The sequence below is a fragment of the Acomys minous genome (genome assembly GCF_964271855.1).
Source record: "Acomys minous genome assembly, chromosome: 15".
Classification (NCBI taxonomy): Eukaryota; Metazoa; Chordata; class Mammalia; order Rodentia; family Muridae; genus Acomys; species Acomys minous.
In genome coordinates, this window is record NC_140497.1 from 64,660,768 (window position 1) to 64,685,667 (window position 24,900).

The following is a 24,900-nucleotide window of genomic DNA, read 5'->3' on the forward strand; positions in this document are numbered from 1 at the left end:
CCCGAAAAACTTCAGAAAGAGAGAAAGAAAGGGTGAAGAAGGAAGTGTGGGGGGCTGTTCTGAATAAGGCCGTGCCCGCAAGCTGCTCAGAGAGCTGCACACTGCCAGATGGGCTCTCCAGTGATGCACCTGCTTTAGACTCTTCCTTGCCCCTTCTCTGACTAAACCCTCATTCATACTCCAATCATGAACCGCAAATAAAAACTCATGGCGTCACCAAATTGGACATTGGTGCAGTTCTTACTTTGGTCCATCAGTGGGCTCCTTTTTCTGAAGTGAGTAAGCATGTATGTGTTGTTGTTTCTCCAAGAAAAGTCCCTCTCACAACAGCTTCTTCTTGGTTTACATTTTTGTATGTTGCATTTTCCTTGGCAGAAGCTCTTTCCTAATGTTTACTGACTATTTGTATCTATTTTACACCCGTTTTTCAGTGTTTTAAGTAAAATTTCATGATGTTTGAGACTTTAATGTACCTTTTTATTTGAAAAGGATACTTTGGTCAGGAAAGTTTAATAGTTATTAAGATATCTTAATTTTTTTTTCTTTTCCTGATTAATAGGATATTCTGGTTTTTAAAATGTTGAGTTTCTCTTCACTTGGTTAATATTGGTTTTCCTCAGATTAAATAGCACTAGAAATAACTTTTTCTAGTGTACTAGTAAACTACTCCAGTGTACCAGGAATCACTTTGTATAAAGTGTCTGTGCTCCTAAATAATCTGCTTTGGCCTTTTCTCCACTAAGAAGGAGTTCAGTGTAATTGTGTAGGGGAAAAAAGATACAGGACTTATTTTGCTTTCATAGAAAATTCACCTGAGAAAATATTGGCAAGAATCATAGATTTCCTAATCAGAGTGGGAGGTTTAATCAAACATAAAAGACTATGTTCATCAGATAAAAGTGATTTGCAAGCTAAAGTTTGGGCTTCAAATATGGGTAAGTGCTGTAAAGCATTGCAAGATTGACTCACAGTTAAACTACATATATTCACAATTCTCCTCTTCTTACTGCTTTTTAAAAACCATCAGTTGTTTTAACTCACCTTTTCTCCTTTCCCCCCTCACCATTAAGGTCTTTTAAGTTTTTGCTTATTTTTTGGTCAAGTCCTCTTGGGTGAGCAATTTTCAACTATGTGTTTAAGGGGGCATCTCTAGTTTCAGGTGAGATTTTCCACACTTTGAGAAACACATTATTTACAGACTTCTTAGTTATGTCTATGTTATTTATATTTATCTTTGTACTGCCCTCACTAATAATACTTAATATCTTTGATTTACTTTAGATCCTCTACATTTAAAATATTCTTCTATTGTTTTTCTAAATATGTCCATCAAGCATATGGTAAATAGGAACTGATTTGCTTCGATATTTCTTCCTTTACAACAAAGAGTCTCTTGTCACAATTTGCTAGTCTATTCTTTGTGAAGCTATTTGTTTAAGTTACAAGTGAATCCAGATTTCAATTTGTATTTAAGTACACATGGGAGCTTGTAGCTGTACTGTAGTAAGGAAATTCAAGCAGTCATACTTAAGCATATGAAAATATATTCGGTCTGATTGTAGCCATTAAATCTCTTTGGCTTTCTGTTCTCCACGCCCCCAAATGAAATACTAGATATTCAAAGAACTATGGATACAGTATAATCTTTTCTAATACAGAATATTAAAGCTCAGAATTTACCTTTAAGATAGCTCTTATAATCTAAGATATATGTACAAGGTACTAATAATTTAAAAATGGCCAGAAATAAGTAGGACAAAATAAGTAATGTGGTAGAGGTACTATCAAAGGGCTGGGGGAGCTAGTTAGCTATTTAGTCACATTTTGGTTCCAGTGACAACATACCTAGAGAAGCAACCTCAGGGGAGGGAAGGTTTGTCTTACAGTTTTGAAGTCCTCAGTCCATGTTTAATTGGTTCTGTTGCTTTGGTATCTACAGTACAGACCAATGCCTGTGATTCTATGGCAAGACAAAGCCATTCATCTCAGTAACTGGGTAGCAGAACTCAGGGTACCAGGAAGGTGTCACTACATCCTCCACAAAGTTGCATCCTCAAGGTCCTAACATCCTTACAGCCAACTCAACCTCTTAAAAGTTCTACTACCTCCCAGTATCATCAGGGCCTGGGGACCAGCCTTTAACATAAAGGCCTTTGATGAACACTTAGGATCCAAAGTACGGTATCATGTTACCTTATCATGTTACCAAAAAAAAAAAAAAGTATTTCCTTACCTTGGGATAGGTAAGAAATGTCTTCTTGGGGAATGTGGTGTGCAAGTTGAGCTTTGAAGAATGAATTCATTTCAGACAGTCCCTTGTGGTGGGGACGATCAGCTCATTGTGATGATGGTTAGGTTTACAGATCTGCTGGGGTTGAAGTTACCACTTTACAAATTCCCCCACAGGACATTAGATCAATATGGTGCTATTCAAACATAAGCAACTTGGGAGGCTTGAGTAGGAATGTGATGTTCTTGTTGGGTTCATACAATAAATCTTAGTGACTAGCGTATGTGGATAAAGAAACTACCTCCTTAGTCATTTGAAGTCATGAAATTTTATGGCAGGAAAAAGAGAGAGTGAGAGAGAGAGAGAGAGAGAGAGAGAGAGAGAAACAACTACACACTTAATTTCATTTACGAAAGCATCACAAAGAAGTGCCATAATTGACAAAGGTCACTTGAGCAAACTTTGTCATAGCAGAAGGTATGGAGTTAGAATCAAGACACTCTTTTATATCCTTTGTGGTAATTTTTATTGATGTGAAACCAAAATCATTGGATCTCTATGCCCCATTTTTTCCCCAGGAAAAAAGATGTACTTTTGCCATGAACTTGTACACTGAGGTAAGTTTCAAGAAACATAAAATGGACCAAAGTCAGAAAATGCTTTAGAAGTCTGCACCCGCATAAAGAACACGTCGAGTAATCTGCACCTGTTAAAAAAAAAAAAAAGGACACTGGCAGAAGTCCCGGCCTGGTTCCTCATTCACCTACAGGAGAGTGGAGGAGGAAGAGAGCTGGGAGGTAGGGAGCTTGGAGAGAGAGAGTGGGGAGGGGGTGGTGATGGAGGAGAGTGGAAAGGGGGAGCGGAGAAAGGGGGAGGAGAGGAAAAGAGAGGAGAGAGAGAGAGAGAGAGAGAGAGAGAGAGAGAGAGAGAGAGAGAGAGAGAGAGAGAGAGAGAGAGAGAGACGCTTGCTCTTAGCCCGGAGAGAGGTACTCTTTGTCTGACAAACCCTTGAAGGGAAGCCTCCCTTAGCAGCCCCGCAGTTCCCACCTCCAAGCATCTGTGGAGCGGCTAGGTGGAGCCCGTGCCCGAGAAGCCCTCCCGGACTCCAGATCCGGGTTTTGCTGGCCTCCCCTTTCCCTGGCTGGAGCCCCCCTCCTCAGTCCTGGGAGCTTTCTCGCTCTTCGCCCCGGCAGTGCCTCACTCCGGCCTCGGCTGCGTTGGCCGCCGCGCGCTCGCTGCCTGTCTGCGGGCGCGTCGCCTCCGCCTGCTCGGCCCGCAGCGCTCGCTCCATTTCCCAGGAGCAGGGATGCAGATGGCACGGCCGGGCCGGGAGGGAGCTGCCGCCGCCGCCGTCGCCGCCGCCGCTGGCACCTCGCGGACTGCGCTCTGCCTCTGCTCCCGCAGCTGCTGCCGCCGCCACCGCCTGTGACTCGTCCCCCTCCCCTTTCTTTCTTCTCTCTCTCCCTCTCTTTTATTTATTTATTTTGTTGGCCTCGGTCCTCTTCCTCCCGGTGTGCGCGCGCGGGCTGCGCGGTGTGCTGTGGCTGGAGCTCGCCCGTGTGCGTGCGCGCGGGGAAGAGCTTGTGCCTGTCTGGAGGGCGCCCCGCGCCTCAGTGGCTCCCGGGGAGTCCCGGAGAGAAAAAGGTACTGAAGCCCGCGGCCAAGGAGGTTGGCGTTGACGGTGGCGGCTCGGAGCCCGGGCCGCGCAATGAAGCTCCCGCATGCCCGCAGTTACCCGGCACGGCCGGCGAGCTGATCGGCCACCACCGGAGCTCGGGGCTCGCCACCCCTGGCCGGCACGCAGCCCTCAGCGGCCCGGCGCCCGCTCTGCCCGCGCGTCCACGCCGTGCACCCGGGAAGGAGTTTGCGCGGCTCGCGCCTCCGCACTGGAAACGGGTTGCGGGCGGCGGAGCGGACCCTTTACTGCCGGAGCACCTCGGGGGCAGCAGGAGGAGGGCGACGAGGAGGGCTGGGCGGAGAAGCCACTACTGGTCCTCGCCGCTGCCCCTACCTATCCCCTCCCTCCCGCTTGGAGGCGGAAAGGGGAGGACGAGGAAGAAGAAGAAAAAGAAAGAGAAGGGGGGTGGGGTGGGAGAACTGGATATAAAGATCGGCTGCGGGGGGGGGATGGTGGAAGATTTTTGGTCTCCTCAGCAGCGGCTTTTCTTGCGGCGGCGGCGACGGCGGCGGCTGCAAGAGAAGGAAAAGCAGCCCTAGCTATGACTGCCGCATGTTAATAGCTCCCGCTTGGGTCCGCGGGCTGCAGCCGGAGACACAGCCTGACTCCGAAGTTGTGCAACTGTGCCCTGGGAGAGACATTTGAACCCTCCTTCTCTTCGCTCCGCTTTTGCCCCCTGGGGCGTGTGAAGCGAGAAAACGTAAAGGAAGACTGGCTTTTCCCTTTCTCCATGGCTGTGTAGAAGAAGAAAGGATAGACACTTTTTGTTGTTTCTTTGATTGGGGTCTCCACCCTCCTGCCGTCTCTGCGTTTTGATTATCATCCTTTGCCTGGTGTGGTTGGGGTGTCTACACTGGGGCCGGTCCTTTTTTTTTTTTTTTTTTTTTCTTCTTTTTTTCCTTTTTGCCCCGGGGCTCAATGGATGGATTGTGGAAAACTGCACCGGGTTGCAGGTTGTTGAGCAACTGATGGGACCATCTCAGGGACCGGCGGTTACGAAAGGTAATTTATTCTTTGCACTCTTCATAATAGTGGTGGCCCTGGTCAGGCACTGGCGGCCGCATCCGCTGGGCGGGCAACCTAGGGGGTGCGGGGTTCACGTACACTCACCCTTCCACTCACACATTCGCCTTCGCATACTCGCCCTCACGCGCACACTCATCTGATCGTGATGCGGGGCGGGAAGTGAACCTCCTGGCTGGTGGGCGCTGGGGTTTGGCATGGGTTCGAGGTTTTACCAGCTACTAGGCGATGTGGTGACAGAGGGAGGTGTAGGGGAAAGGAGAGCCCGCGCAGTGTCAGTCGCACACGCCGGGTGACAGGAACGAATCCCACCCCGCGCATTTTCCCTCCCCTGTCACCCTAGTGCGGTCCTTTGGTAGGGGCAGAAAGCATCCGAGGGGGCGCCTTTTCTCAGCTAGGCTGGAGCAACATTGGAGGTGGGAACTGATTGGAGGACGAAGAAGAGGGACCCGGTGAGGAGCTCAGCTTATTTGGTGATGGCGAATGTGGGGTGGTGAGCCTGTTGTATTTCCTCCCTCTACACCTGCCTTGGAGCATCCAAGGTGGCTGAGATTGCCCAGGTCGCGCCCCTGAGAAAGTGGAACCGCGTTGCCTCCAGGCATCCCTCTCTTGTGTGTCTCCTTCATGGCAGTTTGGCTTAGACCCGAGTGCCTGGGCTTTGTTGGGCGATTATTGCTGGAGAAAGCTGCCACTTTCGCGGGTGGCACGGGGTTGAGCTGTGCTGGGAGTGAGCACCATGTGTAGAGAGGGTATTCAATGGGTCTGGGCGGCCGCAGAGCCAGGGTGCGGTGGGCAAAAAGCAGTGGTGGCCCCGGTGACAGGTTACAGGTAGGAGAGACAGCACCTAGGTGCTTCTTTTGGGAGAAAGAGTGTCTCTGAGCTGAAGGGGAGCGCAAGGACTAGCACTAACCAGCCTTTGGTTCTACCCTGGAGGTGGCTTCTGAGTATGCCAGATGTCCAACAGTGCAGCCCTGTGTTTGTAGTGGTAGTTGGCCAGTGGTCGGCGTGCGTGTTATATGTGTGTATATGATCCTGCGCGCTTGGAGTGGTGGGGAAGCTGTACAGGAATAGGAGACCAGAAGCTACTTGAGTAGAGCTTGTTCATAGAAATCGCTTGGGATCTGCTTAGCTGGAAAATCTGGTTTGAGGAGGCCCAGAGGGCCCCCGTTGGGGCTGTGAGGAAGCCTGGAGGCAGGTTCCCTCTCTCCCCCTGGAGATCCAGGCTATGCTTGGGGTGGCTGGTGCAGAGCTCCACGTACCCTAGATTGGCCTTGATGAGGACCTACTATAGCAGACACCCCTTGAAGATTTCCAGTAATCAAGTCTAACTTGCAGTATACCTGGTCCCTGGAATTATCTGGCCACTCTCCTGCCCAAATAGAAACCTGTGTTGCTTTTATTGATAGCCACTGATAGAGCGGTTGGGCGAACTGGAGGCTTGGGAGCCACCTCCCAAGTGTCTCCTCCCTGAGACTCCCGTGGTCCCTGACTGCAGTAGTTAGAGAACATTGTAAACAACAGTGTAAGCATCTTTGCCACTGTCTCCCTCAGAGCCAAACCTGCCTGTGTTCTGTTGTGTTTACTTTCCTGGATGGATTACTCATTAGGAAGTGTAAGGCTGCTTGCACCTATGATTTTACATCTTCACAGCCAGCTGCTGGGGAAACGAGGAGACACATAGATTCTGGCAGGGAGAAAAAAAAAACCATGCCTTCTGTGTTTTGCTCTGAAGTAAATAGAAGGTCTGCTAATTTTAGTGTCATATGGGTTGTCATCGGCAGTTCAAGAATGCCATTGTAGAGTCTGCAAGGGAAGTCTTTAGTGATTTTTGCATTTGGAAAGTCAGCTGCAGTTGCCTGTGAGATAACAGATGTTAGCCAGCTCCATAATTCATCGCAATCTATAATGGTACTAAGTGGTCAGCAATTCTCATGACCAATTTATCTGTATACAGATTACAAGAAGAATTGCTGGTTGTATTCCAGTGTCACCCAAAGAGGATACCAAATAATTTGTGTAGGAGCCAGGAGGATGTTTATGCTGAAATCCCTCCCAGCTTTGTTTCCTGCTTTGCATTCCCCGCCTCCCTTTTAAGTAATGAAGGAATGGGTAACAGATGTACAGAAATAAACACTTGTTTATAAACTTACACTTGCGAAGATAACTACTTTTAAATGCATTAAGTAAAATATACTGCATTACTTAGGTTCTATATTACTTCCGAGTACTTTGATGTTTGCGGAAAATGGCCGGGTTCTAGTTTACTTTTCAAAATACATCTTTATGAGTTGTACTTTTGTTAAGGTTCTCCCCAGTTCACTAATCATAAGTTACAAACCTATAGTACTGAATCACCCACTGGTGCCTAATTTTGATTAAGTTCCATTTTATGTGATATTTGTAAGAGATGTTATAAGTGACCGTGACCATAATAAAAAAAAACTTAAGGAGTTATGACTTTAACCCCCTAGAATCTTGCTTCCTATGTTTTCTTCCTTCCTTCTTTCCTTCCTAGAGGGTTAGTGTGAGTGTCTCTGTACTTGCAAACGTTTCTGAGGACTGAAGAACGCTCTCTGTCCCCTTTTCAGCAGCTCTCACCACAGTGATTTTCAGTCTATTTTTTTTTTTTATTAAATGCTGGAAGATCCCATCAGATCTGTTCTCCGTCTCCTAGCAGCATGTGTTTCCTAGCACTCATACATTCCACAGGTCCTGATGTCACTGGGATTTAGTCTGTCAATGTATTGGGCTGTCTTTAGCCAAAGGTGAAAATGTCAAGAGTATTTGAATGCCAGTATTTAGCACTTGTTCCTCACTAACTACGCAGGAATCTGCTCCTCTGGAGCATGTGCTTGAGTGGGCTCTTTCTACAAACCTGGAGAAGAAGGAAGCATGATGAGTACAAAGGTTTATGTGCACGATTTAATTTCTTGGGGTAGAGATGCTGGGCTTGCATCAGGCATCCCTGGCCAGAAGAGTGATAAGCCAGCCTGTGATTTGTCAGCTGGGAAAAAAATGTTTCTGATGTCTCAGTTTAGGTTGTTTCGTGTGATGATTATGCTTCAGACTGAGAGCTCTGCTCAAAAAAATATGAATGGAAGGTCTGTGAAATAATTTTCTTAATAATATTCTCCTTGTAGTTCACAGATCGTCCCCCTCAACCTCCAACCCCTCAGCCCACGGAATAATGGCCAGTGTGGGTACTTACTGGTTCCAGCTGCTATGCCTGGCATTGTTTCTTGCATTCAGCAACAGGCAATATTCCTATGGACTTGAGTTACCTTTGATTCATAAGAGCTGGATGCCAAGAAAATAATAAGTAGTAGATTAAAAACGATTAGAAGATCACAAAGATTGAAGTTACTCAAATCATAATGCAAAGCTGAAAAAAATTTTTTGGACCACTTTACAGTTTGGTTGAAACTCTTCAGAAGGGCTGCTAAATGAAAAGGGGAGAGAGAGAGGGAGAGGGAGAGAGAAAGAGAGAGGGAGAGAGAGAGGAAGAGGGAGAGAGACAGAGACAGAGAGGGAGGGAGAGAGAGAGAAAAAAACAGAATATGGCGGGGGGGGGGGGCACAGAGGAGAGAGAGCAAGCACACATATTTTGCTCCCAATTGTGATTTTTGTATTTAGGATCATGCACTGATGCTTTAGTTCAGCCTGGTGTGAACAGTACTGAGGGGTTAGGAGGAGAGGCGGCTCAGCTTTCCCTGAGTTTCACAAATGGTTCTTTTGCCTGTGACTCCTTAAATTTGCATCACATTCAAAACCTGCATTTGCTCACTTAGGGTGGATCGAAGCTGCATTGTACCCTTTGTTTGCCCGTTAGGGCATGTGTATTCTTAGATTAGAGTTGCATCTGTGCCCTTTTATTTCCTGCAAATACATTTGCTTAAAGAATGCCTTAGCTGATAAAAAAACAAAAGCAATCAAATATAAGGGCATTGGGGTACTTTTTCTTTGTTATCTCCCTGAAGCGCACATGTGCACAGTGTGTGCGTGCACGTGGTTATGGAGATTGCTAGTTCCTGCAGAGGAAATCCTAGTATTTCGTTCATTGTGAGCTTGATACCGATGGTTATATACATTTGCAAAACCAGGATGCACTTGTCCCTAGATGACACTAATGATGTCTGTGCTGTAAAGCTCCCCTCACATCTCAAAGTGTGTTTAGTAATTTTCCTGGTCTGGGTCTTAATAAAATGAATTCTACTTCATAAGTAGCCAAGTGTGATGCTTTTCTTGGAATTCTGAAAATGCACTCATTTCTTAATGAACACAATCTGTAAAAACACACCACTAGTTGTCTATCTCTGAAATAGTTAAACTCCATTTGTTTTGGGAGTGGGTGGAGTTCTGCCTATATTTCATCATGGCGGAGTACTTTAAGCCTTTTCTTTTTTACGTTTTCTTTTTTCCCCTTCTGTAGTAGAACTTTGAAACTAGTGCTTTGAGTCAGGCAAGTGCTCTACCACTGGTCTACATTCCCAGCCCTCAGAATCTATTATATCTATTGTAATCATTAATAGATAATGAAAATCTTCATGTCCTGGTATGTCCTATTGACATTATAAAAAGAAACTTCATGTTAATGAATGTCTTGATAAGAGTAAGTGCCGATCAAGAAAGTTAAAATTTTCGTTTATATTATTCAGAAAGTTTAAATGGAATAGTGTTGGTGGCAATCCATTTCATATTGAAAATTGTGTTTGGGATGGAGAAATAAATGTCTTGTGAGATTCGTAGTGCACTTGTTGTGTAGAACGGAGAATGTTCCTAGACCAGTACTCTTTATGTGTGCTTCTGGGAACTTGAGGGCTGTGAGACCCTTTCAAAAATCTGCAAAGAGAAAAAAAGAGAACATTTTCATATTCATCCTCCCACATTATTTGCCTCTTGTCCTCCTTTTAACTCATGTACAACTGAGATTTCTAGGAGGTGTGTGGATCATGATGACACCGTGTTGTTCTGCTGGCGTATGACATGTGCACGTGTGTTTTCCCGCCTTTCATGAAACTTTCAGTTTACTAGTCTATGCACAGTGATAGTTTCAAAGAGCACACTCAAGAAACACTTTACATATTTCATTTTAAAGTGCATAAGGAAATCTTGGGACCAAAAAGACTGAGACCCTGTCAAACTTTCTGCACATCTGCCTCCTTTACACGTAAACGTCACCAAGTGACCATAAAGGGCAACATCTAGGAAGAACGATCAAGTATAATTGAAGCTTCAAAACCACAAGCAGACAGGAAATATTGTGCTAGTTCCTTGGCCATATCATTATTCTTTTCCTCAACATTCTGTGACCAGCTAGGTCATCCATCATACAGCTCTCCAGGAAGAGCTGCTAACCGGCACTTGGATGATTGCAGAGGACCAAAGAGAAAAAGTTTAAATCTATTCAGGATGTGTAGATCTTTCACCTAGAAAGGAAGAGTAGTGTAGGGATGAAGCGAACCATGTATTTGCCTTGGGTTTGAGAAGCTATTTGACTTGTGGCAAGACATTCAGCCTCACTGGACCTCAGCTGACTACTCTATTTCTGATGGGGTTGGCAGTTGTATCAGATTCACAGACTGGTTGTGAAAGTAAAATAGGCGAATACACTGAAAGATTTGAACGCATTGTCTGGAACACAATAATAAATAGTCAATGACTGCTGTCTTCATTGCCACCATCATGGTTGTCCCCATCACTAATATTGGATCTCCCAAGAGTCCTAGGAAACATTAATGAAGTCCCTATGTGGTTCAGATATGTAGTTATGTTTCAGATCACTACTTCAGAGTGTGCATTAAAATTGTACTAAATTTAAATTTTTCATGTAAAAGGTAATCCTTATCTTATTCTTGTACCTCACAATTCATGGAGAGTTGATGACATTTTTTTTTATAGAAGAAATTAATAGAACACCTTTGTCAGTTTCAGCTAAGGTTGAAGTTGGGTAGTGTGAATGCTCAATTAAAACTAGTTTCAAAGACCCTAATTGAATATTTATGCATCTTGGGAATTATTAGGGAGGAAATCACTTTTCTGAAGTGATATCAAGACGACTCACTACACACTTAATCTGTTAATCACTACCTAAGCACCACAACAGGCCATTTCAATGAAAAGGATCCTTGGGGTAATTATATCCTGTGGTTCAGTCTGTATATGAGTGGTTGAAATGCCTAACTAATGGTGAATGAAGCTTTGCATACAAATCAGCTCGCCCTGGTGCTAAAGTTTAGCTGGAGAACTCTAGACCTTGTGAATCAAGTTTTCGGACAGCTGTTGAGCACCTTGCAGATATATGTAAAGACTACACATTTTTTGCATATTTTCCATGGATGTCTGTAAGTTTGGAATCAGACCTGTGAGTAGGAATATGCTCAGCACTTGGATTGATGCATCCCAGTTTTGCCGAAACTACATCGTACCGGGTAGCTAGGCAGAACTAAAAGCCGTTTCAACGTATGAGTTTCTTAGAAATGGCCTTTGGAATGGAGACACCTGAATGAACTCTCCAACATCCAAAGGTCTACCTCCACCTCATCGTCTCTGAGAAACAAAGAGTAAATCCCCATTGCTCATTAGGGAAGAAGACTAAGAAGTAAATCTCTGCTTGAGGGAACATTTGACTCATGTTGCCCGATATCGCCAGTCATGCTGTTGTTAGGAATGTCCTTGAGTACAATCATTAAGAAAAGTTGGTTAAATCAAATACCATTTTCTTAATTGAAGAGTTCTTGATGAGCTACGAAGATCAATAGCATTTTAATAAGCAGTTAGAAAATGTTTGGGCTTTAGTGTTTGTCTTTCTTACTGTTCTTTCTTCCATCTCTTCTTTGTTAGCCATGGAAATGCCCATTTCTGTGCCTCCCCTTCAACTAAAAATCTCAAATTCGGCTACTAATTCCTCACCAAAAATAATCCTGACAGGGGAAAAAATTGTCTTTTGACATCCACCTAGCACTGCGCCTGAAGATTGACTTTAACTCATGAAAATAACCATTTAACTTAAGACATTTCAAGTTAAACAGCAGAGCTTTCTTTCACAGGGTGTCAACAGCTCTTTAAGCATTAACTGCCTCAATGTTGTAACCAAATCAAGTCATCATCCACTTCCAAGATTTACAGATTTCCATGCCTTTGAAAGATTTATAACCTCAAAGTACAAGTACTCATAAGATTGCTATACATGAATTATGCAAAGGAAACCTTCCAAGTCAGAACCCAAAAAATTGCCTTAAAGACTAGAAGTATTGAAAGGCCCATAAATAGGTTTAAAGTTGAGAATGAACATCTGTATTCCAGAGACAATATGAATTAGTTTTCTTTCTTTCTTTCTTTCTTTCTTTCTTTCTTTCTTTCTTTCTTTCTCTCTCTCTCTCTCTCTCTCTCTCTCTCTTTCCCTTCCTTCCTTCCTTCCTTCCTTCCTAACTTTCTTTTTAATGTCTGGTTCTTTTTTTCTAATTATCTAGTTTTTATTTGGAGAAGAAAAATCTATAACATAGCACTTGAGAAGAATGTGTGGCGGGAGGGAACACCGCCAACAAAAACGGCCTGCATGTTGTACAACTGACTTGCTAAGATGAGGCACACTTACATGTTTAAAAAACTCAAGAAAATGAAAACCAAGTTTACAACAACAACAACAGCAGCAGCAGCAGCAGCAGCAACAAAACAACCCTGCCACCCCCCCCCCCACCAGCTCCTTCTGTTTGATCAGCCTGTGTTGGTGTTCATGCATCCCGCAGAGGCAGAGTGTGTTACTATTCACAACAGCCCCCAGTGGCTCACAGGAGCCTGAGCCTGTGAGAATAGGGGTGAGACTCAGCCCAGTTTTTGATGTTCTGCTTGGGTGGGTAACTTGAATACTAAAATGCATTCCATTGACAGCTGACCCTGTGAGAGGGTTTTCAACAGTCCCCTGTTTTGTTTTGATTTGGTTTCATTCTCCTTTCCTTTCCTCAAGCCTCTTACAAATAAAGACTTTTGGTTGAGAGGAAATGGGCTTGACTGATGGTCATCTTTCTGCATGAGATTTGATTTCTGGCAGGCAAGGGAGAGCTCAGCTGATTAACATGAGCGTTTTCTTCCCTTCAGATTTTTAGTGTTCTTCATTTGTCAAAGGCTATTGGGTGTTGTTTGAACCTTGACTCAGAATGCTGATCATGACTTCAAGGAATGGACAAAGAATCTATTGAGGAACAGTTTTGGTTCACACAAGGCACGTGTAGATCCATAGCTTTTCTTTTTTATTGTGGCTCTAAACTTCCGTAGAAGTTTTCTAGGGAGTGTACATTCTATACAGTTGTCTATGGAGGGAGAAATGAGACAATTCTTTCCTTTAACATTAATACACAGGCTTTTCAGGTTAGGAACATTTCAGTTAAATGTTGCTTTCCCTTTCAGCAACCGTCTGCATGACAGTCAAGTATTTCACCGTAATGCTGAGATGATGAGCACTTTGTATTATTATTTCAGTTGTCATGGTCACTTACATTCAACTTAAAACATTTATATGAGATGTTATATTTATTACTTTTTTTTTTTTAATTGCAAAGACACTTCAAGTTAGCTTTAGGTTGAAATGATTCATTTATTGGGAGGTTACTGTGACTTTTGGGTTAAACTTTTGGGAGAAGGATGGAGGTTTGTTTACATTTAGTACATGGGACAATTTAGCATGCTCTCTGCCCCTGGGCTCTTGTTTCAGTTGTAAACCGCTACCTATATTACCACGTTGTGTTCACTGTGATGCTTAGAAGCTGTGATTTTTTTTTTGTCACAGCTAGAACTATATTCTTCGTTCTTACAGCCATCTACTACAGCTTGAGTATCTCCAAGCAGAAGCCCTCATGTCTGAACCACTCTCTCTTCTTAAAATCTAAAACTCACTGAACTGCCAAATAGGAAGCCATGGGAGAAAGGTCTTCATCTGACCTCAAACGCAAGGTCATGTATTAAAAACACACATTCAGACAATGTTGATAGGGTGCCTAGGAATCAGGAGTAAATTTCACGGGTATCCTTTCAGGATTCCTCACTACATACGGGTAGATGTTAAGCAAACAACAAGCAAGTTTTCAAAATGCAGGGCCGTTGTGTCCAAGCAGTTTGGATAAGGAATATCACACCTGCATACAGAGTCAATAAGGATGTTCCAGTTCCTCTGTGGATGGAGAGATAATTAACTCGGAGGGAAGGCCCAATTGAGACCAGGTGAATTTCCACAGAATACGAAAGCGCATTTCATATCATCTGAATGTCCACTGTAGTGGCTGTTTGGTAATTAATAAAACCAAAACCAAAACCAAAACTAAACCAAAACAACAACAACAACAACAACAAAACAGCATTGGAAAACTGGCTCAGTAAATCATTCATTGTAAGTAGTCAGAGTAGCTTATACATACTTACAATACATGGAAAACCCAATAAAATCATGCAATTCATGGCTTAGAAAATTTCAGCTTTTGGTCAGAAATACCTATGGTGGAAACTGTGTCACAGGTCATGAAGGCTCTGCATATTGTCAGAACCTCTTAAATACTGAAAGATGTCACTTTTAGAAGAGCTCAGGTTTTGCCAGAATGCTGGCTTCTTCTTGTATATTGTTACCATTGCAGAGAACATTGCTGGTCTTACAGGCTTAAGGAGGTTATAAAGGCATCTAGTACACCCATGTGAACAGAGCTTCCCAGATGTCTCATCAGACAGTACTCAGGATAGAATTAACTCATGTTTGAGTTCCACCAGCAAAGTCAGAATATCTTTACAAAAAGGAACACACAGTGAACTCTGAATGAAGATGGCATAGAAGGAACAGTTATCCTAACAGAGACCGGAGAAACAAAATTACAGTGTGGAAGTAAACACAGCAGAAAATAAATGGAAACAGAAGTTAAAGAAGAACCAGTATGCGTTTATGGATATGTGTCCATCCATCTGTTTGAGCATTTACACTGGCTAGTGTATTATATCATGCTTCAGATGGAAATACATGTTTATTCAAGCAAACCTTCTGTTTAGAGGCAGACTCTTCAGATGTACAGCAAATGGGTTGTTTCCAATAGTAGAGGCTAAGTAGATTCATCTATATGCAGTGCCTCTAAGGAAAGTTTACCTAAGCATATTTAATACTGATGTTTTCAAATGACAGATATATAATCTATTTCCATTGTGTCAACCTCAGCCTGAATGATCAGCCGAGGTAAAGGGACACTCTAAATTGTTACTTAGGTAAATGTAGGGTGGTAAATCTATTGATGTTTTTGTATATGTCTATGAACATGTCTGAGTGTGTGTGTGTGTGTGTGTGTGTGTGTGTGTGTGTGTGTATGTAATGTGTGATGACAGATGAGCTTATGTGCACTACATGTATATTGGATCCCACAGAGTAGGACGTAAGAGAGCATCAGATCTCCTGGAACTGAAGTTGCTGATGGCTGTGATGCATCATGTGGCTCCTGGGTCCAAATCCAGAGTCTAGGAGAGCAATAAGCCTAACTACTCTCTTAACTTCTAAATCCTGTCTCTACCTCCCAACTTATTTTTTTAGATACCTTCTGCTTATGAACCTGGGGATTGCCAGTTTGACTAGACTTGCAGGCCAGTGAGCCTTCAGTGTCCCGTCCCTCTCTCTCCTCAGTGGTGACATTACAGGCTCATAGTCACCTTTCAGGAAGCACTTTAATTACTGAGCCACCTCCCCAGACCTTAGTGCTTTCTTTTTTTAACTTCATAGTTCAGGTTGGCCTTGAACTCTTTCTTCATTCTCCTTTCTCAGCTTCCTTGTACTAGGCTTTTGCCACCATGCATAGCTTGTGTTTTATTTTGCTTTTTATTTATTTAAATTGGAAAGTTATATTATTTTCCATTTTTTTTAGTACTGACTGAGTGTAACGAGTAACATATGAAGATAATTTAGGAGAAGTCCTAAAGGTTAATAGAAGTTTAATTAGAAGAACACCCTTGAATAGTGACCTTCCTTATTGCAGGTCCCTAAAGAAGAAAGAGCATTAGCAATCACTGTGCTATCAGCACTGTGTTTTGGTGATTTGATGGTATTAAGCAAACTTTGCAAGCATTTCGTTTTTTGGGAGTGTTTGATTAAATGTGCGATCTTATCTTAGTGAAACAGCCTGCTGGGCTGCAGACAGTAGTGTTCAGAAATGAAATTTGCTCAGAGCCTCAGAGCAGACATTTATTCAATGAGACCTTTCTTGGACGGTAGATAGCAGTGAGATAGCAGTTGTGTTCCTGCGTGCCTTGTGTTGTGTTTTCTTCCTTGAATTTTGGGAATGTTGAGACAGCAACAGCAACACAAAAGGTAATCAAATCCGAAGGAAAGCTTCAGATTTACAAATGAGTTATTAGTCCACTTTATTATAGATGGACGTCACTCTGTGTAAAAAGTCTGTCTTAGTGTCAGAAGACACTGCTTGCTCTCCTTTACAGATTATAGTGTGCAGTGACATTTTCACTGTTGTTTCATTTATGCTTTTTCAGGGGTCTCCTCGAGTCCCAGCAATCCTGAATTTTGACTCATTCATTCTTCCTCGGGTAGCTTATTGAAGAATGTGAAGGTCATATGTAAAGTATGTTTTATGATTGCAGAACTTACTCAACTCTGGGCGTTGGTAACAAAAAGTTGAGGCAGAAACCATCTGTACGTGGATACTCCTTGTCTTAGTTTGGGTTATTAGTGTTGTGACTAAAATAAGTTTTGGAGCAAAGGGTTTATTTGGCATACACTTCCATCACTGGATGAAGTCAGTACTGTATGTAACTCAAGCAGGGCAGGAACCTAAAGGCAGGAACGGATGCATGGGGTCACATAGGAGTTCTGCTTACTGACTTGCTCTCCCTGGCTTATTCAGCCAGCTTTCTTATAGAAATCAAGGGCCACCAGCCTACAGGTGGTGCAACCCAAAATGATCTGGGCTCTCCCACATCATTCAGTAATTAAGAAAATGCCTTAGTTTGTAGTCCAATCCTAAGGAGGCGTTTCTAAATTGAGGCTCACTTCTCACAAGCAGCTTTTAACTTGTGTGAAGTTGACATGGAACTAGCCAGCACACCCCTTAATTCACAATACTCAGAGAGTTATTTTGAACTTGCATTTTCATTTCACTTGTCCACTTTTGCATTTGGTTGTTGTTTCATTGCAACTGAGATCAGAGTATATACACAATTACAAAATTTTCTCCAACTCCTTCAAGTGCCATTACTTTTTTGATAGCACCATTTAAATACTATTAAATATTGTCTAGTGAGATAGATTTATTTATATACTAATTTATTCACATTGTCAATGTTTTTGCTGGGATAAATGATGTCACAAGGATTACATTAATTTTGAAACCTTGGTTGATTTTGTAGTTCTGTAGATTTCTTACATTAGGCCAGAAAGCATATTACAGTTCTTGACCCTTGCCGTCTGTGAGTTTACCTTCTGTGTCAGTGGTCCTTTCAAAGTTCTTTCTTTAGAATTTATTTCTCTAACTTGTACTTAGCAAATACTAATTCTTTGTTATGTAACATAGTAATTTTTACCTTTTTTGGTCATTTTTAGCAGTTACTGAGTTACATATTTACCAGGATATAAAAGCCAGGGTCACTTCCTCTTTAATAAAGAAAAGGATTTCCTGTATATTTTAATATTTGAGTAGGACTGTGGGTTATATCTTTAAGTACCAGGACTTTCCTGAATAGACCCCTTATCTCCTTGGTTCCTTGAAGCTGCCATTTTACGAAACTTGAATTTTATCAACTCTTACTGGAACAGCAAAATGATCATTTGATGCATCTTTCAAAATTCAAGTATGAAAAGTCAGAGCAAATGACCGATAAACACATTTAATGTAAATGAGACCTATGTATGAAGGAACAGAGTTCAGTGGGGGTAGAAAACTATTACGTATGGCCTGCAGTTAGTAAATGTAAACATGCGTATTGTGACACATGGGTGTAGCTAGAGGTCTGTTCATAGAAGTGTGTTCGGAACAAAATCTGAGGTGGTCCATGAGGATTATGATGTACATTTCTGTCATTTGTACACTGATGCTAGGACTTCCTAAATTTGATTTTGCTAATTCTGAGTGTGGGGTGTGTGTGTGTGTGTGTGTGTGTGTGTGTGTGTGTGTGTCTGTATGTCTGTGTCTGTGTGAACTGTTTTAAATAATGCTCCCGTGACTTCAGGTAAAGGTTCCAGGAGACAGAGCAGAATTTGCTTTACTTTCCTGCTCTGTGTTTTGTGTAACTCTGCATAAGAACATATTTATGAGACAGATTACAATGCTTGATAAATAAATGATTGTAAACTGCATGACTGTGCTCTGTGGACCTACATGAATCAAATGAACATGGAAGCAGTTATTAAGGTTTCTGTGGCTAGATAAATTTAAATGGCATTGAAAATTGCTGTTTTCTGCACTTTAGTTTCCTTAAAATACTAAGCAATGAAGAGCTGAAGAGCTCTCCTGCTTTGAAGCAGCAGTCCTTCTTGCACGTCTCCAATTTAAGGCATGATATTGGCACCACAGAGTTGTGTTCCAGTGATCATAGGAACTTCTGTCCATCCCTTCTGTAAATAGTGTGTGAGATAGTGGTAGTTTCCTTTAAAATGTCTGGAATATAAAGAGAAGTGGTGAAACTAATTCAAATAGAATTTCCCCCGGGGTTGTGTTGGGATGCTACTTGCAGATAAAGAGTTTGCCTCATAAGTGTAAGGACTTGGATTTTATTCTTAACGTGCATATGTGCAGGCCTGTATACACTTACACACACACACACACACACACACACACACACACACACACACACACACACACACATGAATTTTTAAAAATTAGACTATCCATGCTTGCAAGTTACATTTTCAAAAAATAAACACGCAGCTCCCCTTTATACTCAACAGCATTTGTTACATAGTTGATTTTGTAAAAAATTTCCACTACATCCTTCTTGAAGAGACAATGAATAATATTGCATGTGGTAATTAGATATTTTTAAAAAGATTGGAAGGATTATACATTCCGTTGTAATAGTTTCATTAAATGTGACATAATGAAGGTATTATGTAAAAATATTAAGGATTCTAATAAGTTTCTCTCATAATCTTCTGATTTCTTTTTTGTATTAGTAACTGAATGCTATGAATCACACATGTAACTCCACAACTCAGAAGGCCTAGGAAGCTGACTCAGGAGTTCAAGGAGAGCCTTGGCTAATAGACATAAGTTATCACAATGCTTCCCTTATCCATTATACTTTTTTTTCCACTAAATTGCTCCAGCATTTGGCATTGCTTCTTATGTCAGCTTTCTTTACCATATGTTTAAATAATAAATACATTTAGTAGCCAGGATTTTGAGTCCAAATGGATTAGTCTTTCAATGTTAACACTTATTTTAGAAAACAGAAGTGTGGTCATTGAATAATGAATACTGAATATTAGTCCTTTCCCCTCACAAGACTGGATTTATTTACATAAAATTCTAAGTTATTATAAATTTTCAGTACTAAGTTATACTAAGATCTAGAGAAGTAGAGCAATTTTTTTTGAAAGTGAACACGTGTATCTAGGAAAATGTAAAAGACAGTGATTAAGATGTCTCTCTGGATGAATACTAGGGAGAAGAACAGAGCAGAGTTCTAGAAATTGGAAAGGCATAGTTTAAAACTTTACACTGAAAATTTACTGTCAACGGCTTAATTTCCTCATCTGTTAAGATAGTGGCAAAATATACTTATTTTCATAGGTATTATAAGAATTGAATGAGCCAGCGTACACACTACAAGATCATAAATAGAACATTATATGAATTTTTAGGTTGTCATGTTTTGCTGAAGTTGATCTCTTTCCCTAAGTATACTTCCAACATTTTTATGCTATACCATAAAGAGAATCTTTTCCTAAAGTAACTTTTATTGTTCACTTCTCTGGACTGTTTGCAGTGCTCTCGGAATGTGGAGTGTAGCACAGCTGAAAAGATCCTCTAACTTTATGAGACTTGCAAAAATGATGGAAATTAGTTTTAACAGTGCACCTGATATTTGTGTATCTTTCTTGTTTGTGTGTGTGGAGGGGTTTGCTTGTGTGTTTTCTGTTAAAGTGGTTGGGTACCAGAAGTCCAACATGCTGTGGGAATTTAGCCTCAGTGTCAGATTCTGAGCGCCTAGGGGAGTGGATGGATTTTGCAAGGCAAGTAGGAAGGCTGAGTGTCAGCGCAGGGAAAGCGCTGCTGTAAACACTGTTACCAGAAAGGCACACTACACACACAGAGTGTACTAGTGCAGGGATACCATAGATCCGAGTGAAGGGAGAAAATAGTAGCATTTGGATTTGGCTGTATGGACATGTTCATCTTACAGAATACGCTGGCTAGTTTTCTGTCAGCTTGATAGAAGTAAGAGTTCCGGGGTCGGGGGCATGTACCACAACTGAGGAATTGTCTTAATCAGATTGGCTTGTGAGCGTGTCTGCGGTAGCGTTTGCTTGACTGCTGATTTGATGTGAAAGGGCCCAACCCATAGAGGGCTGTCCTACCTGTAAGCCACTGGTCCAGGGTCTCATGAGGAGCCAGTAAGCAGCATTGCCTCCTGGTTCTTGCCTATGATGCTTCTTGAGTTCCCACTCAGACTTTCTTCAATGATGGGCTGTTACTTGGAACTCTAAGATGAAAATGACCCTTTTAGTCCCCAAGTTGATTTTCATCACTGGTTCTTCACAGCAACAGTAATCAAATAAGGATGCAGGGGAAGTGAGTGAGTGGAGAGAATTTCTCAGTAGGAACTGATGAGCTGATGCTGAATTTTAGAATGACATGCCCTAACAAGTACCAAACGCTCGATTTGAGAGGAGGATGCATGCAAATACTAAAAGCATAGTGTCATAGTTTAACATAGTTGGGGGTGCACATCTGGGTGAATCATGATTGGTTTGTACTCACCCTTACCCTTACTTCCTCTTCCCCTTCTAGTATCTTCTTTTGGCTTGGAGAAATCTATAGACGTGGAGGAAGTTGGTGTAACAGAACCTGAGCTAAGGTTGAACAGTAACAGCAGAAAGCTAGTAATGTGGAATGAATTGAGAGACCTGTGCTGCTGTCCCTCATTTACTGAGGACAAACTTTGTCCCCCCTCTATCAGGATTAAGGCTGTGGTTAAATTTTAGGCCGTTCTTTGGGCGGATGGCGATACAATTAACTTTATAATCATTTGGAACAAATTATTTAATGCTAATGAAAAGTGATGTATGTTTTTGGAAGATAAATCTAGTGTGGGACTCATTGGCAAAATAAAAATAATTGTGGTTTAGGAAAACTATCCTAGTGGAATACATTTATTTACAGAAGGAAATGTACTGTTACAAATATGGCTCAAGTCTTCATTCACTTATCAGTATATATTTACTGAGTGACTTTTGGGACAGATTCAAATGCTACTGTGATAAAGATCAAAAAGGAAAAAAACGTAGCATTTCTTGAGAACTTTGGCGAAGGGAGCTCAGACAGGCCAGATAAGTGAAGGTTTTTTGATGTAGTGAGCAACAAACACTGCCCAGAAACTGGTGATGCAGACAGGTTACTTTACAGCAAGACACCTTAGCTTAAGAGTTAGGAAGGAAGGGGTTTGCTTTGAGTCTGAAGAGAGCAGCTGGAACAGAGCATTGGGAAGATAGAGATAAAGTCTGGCCCAGGCAGTAAGCAGGAGTCCAAAGGGGACAATGTGGAGGGCCCTAGTGATAGGACAGTCCAATCCTCTCCTAGGCAGTGCTTCGCTAGATCTGCCTTCCTCAAGCATCCTCCTGGATGCTTGCTACTTTTGGCTGATGGACCTGTGTGTTATAGTGTTCCAACTAGAATTCCTATCTAATTGTTTAACCTGTGTTTGTTGTTGTTGTTCGATCGAAGGTTAAATTCCATTGTCTGGGGTTGTGTGATACAGTAGAAAAATAAGTAAGTAAATGTCTATTTTAAATGGTACGTAAAAGTTGTGGAGCCAGATGTTGGAACTACATTTAATTTAGTTGAACTTGTTTAAGTCATAAGACAGTTTATTTGTTCTAAGTGATTTATTTATAAATTGCATTATTGAAGACAGTTAAAGGGATTCTTATTTCAATGATACCTAAAATGGCAGTACTTCATTTGTCTTTCAGCACCAGAGTGGTTGGAAATTGAGTAATAAATGTAAACAGGTTGACTATATTATTTAAGAATTTCTAAGATACTTCATATTTTCTGCTTGTTATTAATAATTGAAATACTTTATTTTCTCCTTGTATTCTGTCCTCAGACTCGTCATTATTTTTATATACTATAGTAGAATATATATACTTTTATATGTATCATTTATACAGAATTGCGACATGATATTTACTGATTTAGTTTTAGACAAGGTATCACTATAAAGTTTAGACTAGATGTGAGATTTCAGTCTTCTTTGATAGAGCCTCCTGCACACTGAGATATCAAATGTCTAACAAGGAGCCTAGCTCTCATGTGGCTTTTAGATTATTTCTTTTGTGTTATACCTTTATGAAAAATGTACATTAACTAATTACTGTGACTTGTATTGTCTTTCATAACCTGAAGGACCTGATTACATAAATGCGTTTTGTTCAGTTTTAAGAGATGAAGGAGTGATATGTTAGATAAACACCATACAAGAAATGGTTTTAATGAAATAAAATTAATAGTTGATAGTCCGCAAACTTGGCTGTGTCATAATTGTCTATATGAAAAAATAAAATGAGCTTCAGAATGAAATAAGCCCAAACCATAAGACTGCGATGTGCATATGTGCCACTGTGCAGCTCTGGGTAAGTCCCCAAGCCTCAGTTTACTCATTAAATCCTAGGGATGAATATTTCTCTTTCATAGAAGCTTGGGAGTTAAATTAGTTCTTATAACATAATCCTAAACTGTTTCATTATTAGATTAAAAGTCAGATGAGAAAATAAGTTCTGTCATGTTTTCTTTATATAAAAGGGAGCAAACCAGTCAATTCCCTAACCTGCCCCGCCCCACTCTTCTATTGCTCCCAGTCTTTCTGCAGGATTGACACCGCACTTTAGAGCTGTTGCTTTCAGTCTTCCTGGCCTTCTTTTCATTCTGTCATGTTCCTTCATGTTCATCATACTATCATTTTTATCTCAGCCTCATTCTGAAAGGAATGATTATCTAGCAATTTGTGAGATACAAATGGAAACCTGAGTAGTTGCAAGCATTGTCAGATAAGAACCCTGGAAATGCTTTTGTTACTCATTTCAATTTTGAAGACCTGCATCCTGTAGGCATGTATACATTATATGTATGAACCATAAAAACAGTTTTGTGATCAGCCTTGCAGAGCAGAGACAGCCTTTCCTTAGCCTCAAGACATGGGTGCCTCTACATTTTATTTTAAGGTGCTGAAAAAAAAAACGCTTCGTCAAAGTAAAGAAATATGTGATGGAGGATGGTCATGAGCTCAGACACCTTCGTCTCATGTGAATGTTTTTCATTGAATGAAATTGTCTTATAAACATGTGGAAGACAATTAGGAGTTATAGTTGCTGAAAACAACCTCCTGTGTGTGAACTCAGAGTTGGTGCCCTTTAGAATAGGTGTGTGAGAACTTGCCTTTCAAAAAGAGTTATGATGTCAGTGTTTGTGTCCTCTCAGAGAACTGCTGTTTCAATAGGAGACCTTCTCTGTTCCATATTTGCAGCATATAACAGGGATAAAAATTTCTAGCCTTCCCTGACCATCCTGATGTTTCCTTTGTAGAAGAGGAAAAGCATTCAAGGTCTTGATCTAGAGGACCAAGGAATTGATTTTATTTATAATCCCTACTGCTCTGAAGTGATTAGTGATTTTTCTTCATTTCTTAGTCTCCTATTAGAATTGTTACATATATAAGTAAATTGTTGAATAATTCAATTTATGTTTATCTAAATGATGTATTAAAAAGAACTGTTAAATACAGAGTGACGTATTTAAACACACTTTAAATTTTTATTTTGAATAACTTTGGGTAATTGTTATAACAAACCAGATGTTGCTAAATTCTTATTTAATGGGAGATAAAGAATATCTGCAATATAGTTTTGTCTCGCTGTCAGCTTAGACAAATGAGCCCATTTCAATCAGCATGCTCCTGGAGAAAGGAGGAGGGCGTACAATAACATTTTTTCTAGCTACATTTGTTGAGAATAAATATTAATCTTTTCTGTGGTAAAGACCATGCCGTGCCTTCTGCATCAGTATGAGGAACTCAGTGACGCCTCTGCAGTTTTTACCTTTAATGAATTCCACTCATCGTATCCTTCTGAAGCCATGGTATTAGATTCCACTTTTCACTGATGGTTGTGCGCATACCCATCTTGTCTAGGGTCGTCTTCTTGGGAAACTCTTGTGACATTTATCTCTGAAAATAAAAGTAGGATCTGGTAAAGGTGCATTCTCAGTCCAGAGCATCAACCCTATTCCTAAATCCTTTAAAAATACTGTAACTCACAGAAAAAGCTTAAATGGTAATATTTTATTTATTTATTTATTTTTCCTGTTTGCTTCTGTAGCTTTGGTTACATCAAAGTGCTCTTGGGGCTGTGCTGACACCTCAGAAATCTTGCCTCAAGTAAAACATTACAGTGATAGAAAATCCAGAAGAACTAGACCAAACAAAATAAGACATGAGGCCAAGGAAGTTAATTTCAGGCTCTGTTGCCAGTGCGAGTGAGAAGAAGAGCAGGGACCAGGGACACAGGACATAAGCAGGGATGGACTCAGTGAGGAACAAATATTCTGGGCAGCTTACTGTTCAGGGAAAGAAAAACCCAGACCACAAAATGAATGGTCACATCCCTGTAGCCAACAACAATATTGCTTTTTCATATCAGAGTTTTAGATTCCAATCAAAATGTCTAATGGTCGTCTGGTATTGTATTCAGGAGTATGATCAGGTGTTCACACTGCCCTGGCTCCAC

The 24,900-nt window shown here is 41.3% G+C and overlaps 1 protein-coding gene across 24 annotated transcripts in view; it reads left to right on the top strand.

The window, feature by feature from the left end:
* The first annotated feature begins 4,442 nt into the window (after positions 1-4,442).
* The window catches only part of ADGRL3 (adhesion G protein-coupled receptor L3), a 737,803-nt gene continuing 717,345 nt past the window's right edge, over positions 4,443-24,900 (top strand). For 23 of the 24 annotated variants that reach the window (XM_084758697.1, XM_084758684.1, XM_084758710.1 and 20 more), the window contains exon 1: positions 4,443-4,910. The gene's annotated coding sequence lies outside the window, so the exon portion shown is untranslated. Of the gene's footprint in view, positions 4,911-4,959; positions 5,384-24,900 lie in introns of those variants that run through there. The other variant, XM_084758695.1, reaches the window with a different exon arrangement.